We start from the raw sequence: 6,446 nt of genomic DNA, 5'->3' as shown, positions 1-6,446 counted from the left end.
CCTTGTATTTCCTTGCTGCTGCTTTGATACTACCACCGTGTATATCTGTATATTTTCCTATACTTTCGTGTAGTTGTGGCTGTGGGCGGTAATGGGTGGATAGGGTCATGTCCGAGGGGGTTTGGGAGTGGGGCCGTGGTGGGGGCGGGGGATGAGGAGAGGGCGGGAGTGGGAGGGGGGCCAAGGTTTGGCCGCGGGGGGAGGGGGTAGTGGAGGGCTTGACGGTAGGCTGAGGGTTGGGTCTTGGAATATAGGGAACCTTCAGGGTAAGTCCATAGAGCTTGTGAAGATTCTTAGGAAGAGGAGGATCAACATTGCGTGTGTCCAAGAGACCAAGTGGGTAGGGTCCAAGGCTAGGGATGTGGATGGTTACAAGCTGTGGTACTCTGGGAGCGACAAACGTAGGAATGGAGTTGGCATCTTAGTAGATGAAGAGATTAGAGGTCAGGTAGTGGAGGTGAAGAGGATCAACGATAGGTTGATGACTATTAAGTTGGTCGTTCGGGGGTTTACCCTGAACGTGTGTAGTGCTTATGCGCCGCAAGTGGAATCGGAGGGGGAGGAGAAGATGCGGTTTTGGGAGGCTTTGGAGGAGGTGGTGAGAGGCGTGCCTAGTTCGGAGAAGATTGTTGTAGCAGGGGATTTCAACGGGCACATTGAGGCGCTATCGGGAGGCTTTGGTGACGTGCATGGTGGTTTTGGTTTTGGGGAGAGAAATGAAGAGGGGGCGACCCTACTGGAGTTTGCGAGGGCCTTTGGGCTGGTGGTGGTGAACTCGGGCTTTCCGAAGAAGGACGAGCACCTGATCACCTTTCGAAGCGCGGTAGCCAGGACTCAGATTGACTTTTTGTTGCTTAGGAAAGGGGATAGGGCGTTGTGTAAGGACTGTAAAGTCATCCCGAGTGAGAATCTTTCGACCCAGCATAGGCTCTTAGTTATAGATTTGGGTATAAAGAAGAATAGAAAGAGGAGGACTAAGGAGTGTAGACCGAGAATTAAGTGGGGCGGCCTGACGCCAGTGAATGCGTGGGAGATAGGGGAGAGGTTGGCGGGAATGGGGGTGTGGGAGTGTAGGGGGACGTGGATAGTATGTGGGACGGGGCGGCAAGGTGCATCAGGGAGAATGCAAGTGAGGTGTTGGGTGTTTCTAGGGGCCGGGCCGGGCACCATCGGGGGGATTGGTGGTGGAATGAAGAGGTGGAGAAGAAAGTGGGGACCAAGAAAGGGGTGTATGCTAAGTTGGTGGAAAGTAAGGACGAAGAGGAGAAGCGGGTAAACAGGAAAGAGTACAAGCTAGCGAGGAAGAAGGCGAAGTCAGCAGTCACGGCAGCTAAGACGGCCGCTTTTGAGAGCTTGTATGCAGGGTTACAAGAGAAAGGAGGGGAGAAAAAGTTGTTTAGACTCGCTAAGGCTAGGGAGAGGAAGGGTCGTGACCTCGATCAGGTGAGGTGCATTAAGGGGGAGGACGGTAGAGTGTTGGTGGAGGACGGCCACATTAAGAAGAGATGGCAGTCATATTTTCATAGGCTCTTGAATGACGAAGGGGATAGAGCTATTGTGTTAGGGGAACTGGAGCACTCAGAGGAGTGTCGGGATTTTAGCTATTGCAGACGTTTTAAGGTAGAAGAGGTTAGACAGGCTGTCCGCAGGATGCGAAAGGGTAGGGCGACGGGGCCGGATGAGATACCGGTGGAGTTTTGGAAGTTCGTTGGAGAGGCTGGTGTAAGGTGGTTGACTGGATTGTTTAATGAAATCTTCAGGACGGCAAAGATGCCCAAGGCGTGGAGGTGGAGTACCATGGTCCCTCTCTATAAGAATAAGGGGGACATTCAGAGTTGCAATAACTATAGGGGGATTAAGTTATTGTGTCACTCTATGAAGATCTGGGAGAGAGTAGTCGAGGTGAGGCTGAGACGGATAGTGTCTATTTCGAAAAACCAGTTCGGATTTATGCCCGGCCGCTCGACGACGGAGGCAATCCACCTGGTGCGGAGGTTGGTGGAGCAGTATAGGGAGAGGAAGAAGGATCTACACATGGTGTTTATCGACCTGGAAAAGGCATACGACAAAGTCCCCAGGGAGGTGCTTTGGAGATGCTTGGAGGTGAGTGGAGTACCGCTGGCATATACCAGAGTAATTAAGGATATGTATGATGGAGCGAAAACCCAGGTGAGGACGGCGGGAGGGGACTCAGAGTATTTCACTGTCCTGACAGGATTGCATCAGGGATCTACTCTTAGTCCCTTTTTGTTTGCGTTGGTGATGGATGTGTTGACGCGGCGCATTCAAGGGGAGGTGTCGTGGTGTATGCTTTTTGCAGACGATATAGTTCTGATAGATGAGACTCGAGGGGGTGTGAATGACAAATTAGAGGTGTGGAGGCAAACTCTTGAGTCTAAAGGGTTCAGGGTGAGCAGAAGCAAGACAGAGTATGTGGAATGCAAGTTTAATGACGTGAGGCGGGAGAATGAGGTAGTAGTGAAGCTGGAAGCACAGGAGGTATGTAAGAGGGATAAGTTCAAGTATCTTGGGTCCATGATCCAGAGTAACGGTGAGATTGACGAGGATGTCTCGCACCGTATTGGGGCGGGATGGATGAAGTGGAAACTCGCGTCGGGGGTGCTGTGTGATAAGAAGGTGCCGCCCAAGCTTAAAGGCAAATTCTACAGGGTGGTAGTCCGTCCGGCCTTGTTGTATGGAGCGGAGTGTTGGCCAATTAAGAACTCCCACATCCAAAAAATGAAGGTGGCAGAAATGCGGATGTTGCGCTGGATGTGTGGACTGACTAGAGGGGATAGAGTTCAGAATGAGACTATCCGGGAGAAGGTTGGTGTGACTTCAGTGGAGTGCAAGATGCGGGAAGCACGATTGAGATGGTTCGGACACGTGAAGAGGAGGGGCATGGATGCCCCGGTCCGTAGGTGTGAGAGGCTAGCGTTGGATGGTTTTAGGCGGGGTAGGGGTAGGCCGAAGAAGTACTGGGGTGAGGTGATTAGGCGGGACATGGAACAGTTACAGCTTACCGAGGACATGACCCTAGATAGGAAGTTCTGGAGGGCGCGAATTTCGGCAGAGGATTAGGGCCAGTTTGGGTCGCTAGTGTAGGGAATTACTTGGTGGGGGTTTTATTCCTGTTATGATTCCGTGTTCCATGTTTTACTACGAATCTGTGTGCTTTCCTCTGCTTTCCTCTGTTTTATATTACTTATGGGTGCCGTATTTATGTTATCTGCTTCTGTGCTTTACTATGTGTTTGTGTGGTATCTCGTGCCTTGAGCCGGGGGTCTATCGGAAACAGCCTTTCTACTTCATCAGAGGTAGAGGTATGGACTGCGTACATCTTACCCCCAGACCCCACTAGGTGGGAATACACTGGGTTTGTTGTTGTTGTTGTTGTGTATATATATATACTTGTAATAATGATGATTATATTTTGCATATAGGAACAAATTCTCACTGGTGGCCATGGGCTTATGGTGCAAGGTTACCACCCAGTCATAAAGTCATTATTCAAAGACATCGATATCCGTTTGAATCACAGGTGCAGATGGGTTTCTCTAAAATGCGGAAGTTCTACCATGCTTTCTTTGTTTCTCAATACAGCTGCAATGACTGTTAAACCTTCTCAATTTTTACAATACTATTTCTGTTTTAAGAAATGAGGTCAACTTTCTTACACTTCTGGTTACCTGATTTCCTGAGATATTAAAACCAAATGTTGTTTGTTTCCTCCATAGAGTTTTCATTTTAGTTACACCTCAATAGCCAAACATGAATATCTCCCGTTTCTTCCTCTATGGTATTTTTCAAACCATTGTTTAGAAAGTACTTTCCAATTGTTTTTCAAGAAACTAGTTATTTTGTATTGATCTAATTTTACTAGAGTCAAGAGGATTATGAATGGGTATAACAAGGTGATGGTTACTGTTGAGGACGGGAGAAATTTTACTGCGGATGCTGCTATTATAACTGTGCCTCTAGGTGTTCTGAAAGCAAACTTGATTGAGTTTGAACCGAAATTGCTAGAATGGAAGCAATCTGCAATAGCAGATCTTGGTGTAGGCAATGAAACAAGATTGCATTACGATTTCATAACGTATTTTGGCCAAATGTGGAATTGTTAGGTGTTGTTGCACCACGTCGTATGCTTGTGGCTATTTTCTTAACCTCCACAAGGCAACAGGACATCAGGTCCTTGTTTATATGGCTGCTGGAAGACTTGCTTGCGACCTCAAGAAATTATCAGATGAATCTGCTGTTGAGTTTGCAATGCTACAGTTGAAGAAGATGTTCCCTGATGCCACTAAGCCGGTGCTCTTACACAAAGTGAGTTATAACTCTTAGGTGCTGACTTGGATGACAAAGGACAGAATTTCTGAAATGTTGCACACATGATAATATTTGGTCTATTTTTAGTTCAATTGGTGAGTGCACATTTCATGTCGATAATTACAGTTTGATAATTGTTCCTTCAAACTTTTCCTTTAAAACAATCGGATGGAATAGAGCGAAATATAAAAATAGAAGGAAAAATGAGGATGAACGTCCATCTTCTATCTTTTAACTTTAGTTTCTTATTTTACTTCAAAAATTTTCTTTCTACATTGATTAAAGAAGGGAATGCATGTTCTCTTTCATCAAATGAGAAAGAATGGGCCATATCCTGATTTCAAGGCATACTCCATGTTCATTTCTTGTCTATGTAGAATTGGCAATTCTGAAGAAGCACTTCAACTTGTATCTGAAATGCTGGATGTTGGGATTGTTCCAAGTATAGTTAATTATAACACTCTGTTCTATGGGCTCAATATAGAAGGAAAACAAGATTTAGCAAAGACACTATTGCATATGAAGTTAGATGTGAAGAGGAGAAGAAAATTGCTAACTTAGATGTTTTTTTTGTTCATAATTGTATTATGATCCATCTTGATTCGGGACCGTTATTCTAAATTTTAGTGAAACACTGAATTTTTTATCTCATGTCCGTTTTTCGTAAGCACACAATAACATAGGGTTAATTGCGTGGAACCTCCGTGTTTGATTGAACTTTTGATACCAGATTAGCACTCTCTGGATTAGTTATACCATAATTGTCATATTATTTTTTTGAGATAATACATCGAAACACCCCTGAACTTGCCGCCAAAACTTATTTTAGACCCTTAACTAGTCGGAAAATTATATACCCCCTTAACAACTTTTAAGTGAATTAAATACTCCCTTAAAACATATTACCACTCTCACAAAGGGAGGTGCACTATACACGCGTCCACGTCATTGCCACGTAAATATTTATTTAAAAAATGATGCCCCCCCCATATATATATATATACTAGTTTAGATGTACGCGTCTTGCACGTGTATCTCACTTTAATGAGTTCAAATGTTACGTTAAATACGATATTTTTTTAAGAAAATTAAAATGAATACAATAATAAATTCAATAACTTTTTACGTGCATATTTTCATCTCACTTCAATAGATGGTAATAGCACTTTGATTGAGGGTTATTCCAAACTTTGCTAATAACTCATTTGTTGGGACTCTATGGATTAGTGTCCTTATGATTATAGAGATAAATTTATTTGTGATTTAAGTTATGTTTTCTAAAGTCTTAGTATATTTTTAAAGTTAATAATAATAAATTATCATGTATTATTCATAGACAATTGTTAATTGAGAAGATTTCATGTAAATAGGAATACCTTGGATGTCAATAATTTTAACAACTTGGTGTTTGTTTTCATGCTCTTCATGATCATGGCCTCATGGGTACATTACATTCGAAACAAAATTGAAGGTTATTAACATGTTTATACACACCGCTTCTTTCATAGAAATTCAATTAGAAGCAAGCACCCATATTAAACATAAAGAAAAGAATTACACAAGATTGACGATTATAAAAGAAAGTTCAAAGTACGGAGAAGATGCAAATAATAAAAAGAAAAAAAGTTCATTGCGCAAACTTCATGTAAGCAAAAAAAAAAGTGTGATCCTATAAAGTATAAATTCAAGTTGGAGATTGAACACATAAACAAAAAGAAAAAATCATAAATAAAAATTTACATTCGACTCTTATATAATTTGTATTAGTGGTTATATATACTACATCTATAATTGTATGACAATTTTTTAATATAGTAGACAACTTTTATTTTTTCCAAAATAGCCGTATTTTTTCAGTGAAAAAAGGCAATATTAGCTTATGAAGTTGTAGGTAATTCACGGTACATTATAATATCAACATTTATGGTAGTTTTTGTTTATTCAAGTAATATATTTTCTATAATTTAGAACTTTTAATTTACCCCACATATTTTTAGGACTCTTAATTTCCTTCCATATATATTTATTATCAGTTTTTTCATATATTATAGGAGATCTTAATCCCTAATTTATTAGAATGATAATTGAAGGGAAAAATTAAAAAGACGATTTTATCT

The 6,446-nt window shown here is 42.1% G+C and overlaps 1 pseudogene; it reads left to right on the top strand.

Moving 5' to 3' along the window:
- Positions 1-4,992, top strand: part of LOC107857816 — a 9,694-nt pseudogene extending 4,702 nt beyond the window's left edge.
- Positions 4,993-6,446: the final 1,454 nt, after the last annotated feature.

The sequence above is a fragment of the Capsicum annuum genome, chromosome 2 (genome assembly GCF_002878395.1).
Source record: "Capsicum annuum cultivar UCD-10X-F1 chromosome 2, UCD10Xv1.1, whole genome shotgun sequence".
Taxonomy (NCBI): Eukaryota; Viridiplantae; Streptophyta; class Magnoliopsida; order Solanales; family Solanaceae; genus Capsicum; species Capsicum annuum.
The sequence above is the reverse complement of the archived record's forward strand: the minus strand, read 5'-3'. Positions and strand labels throughout refer to the sequence as shown.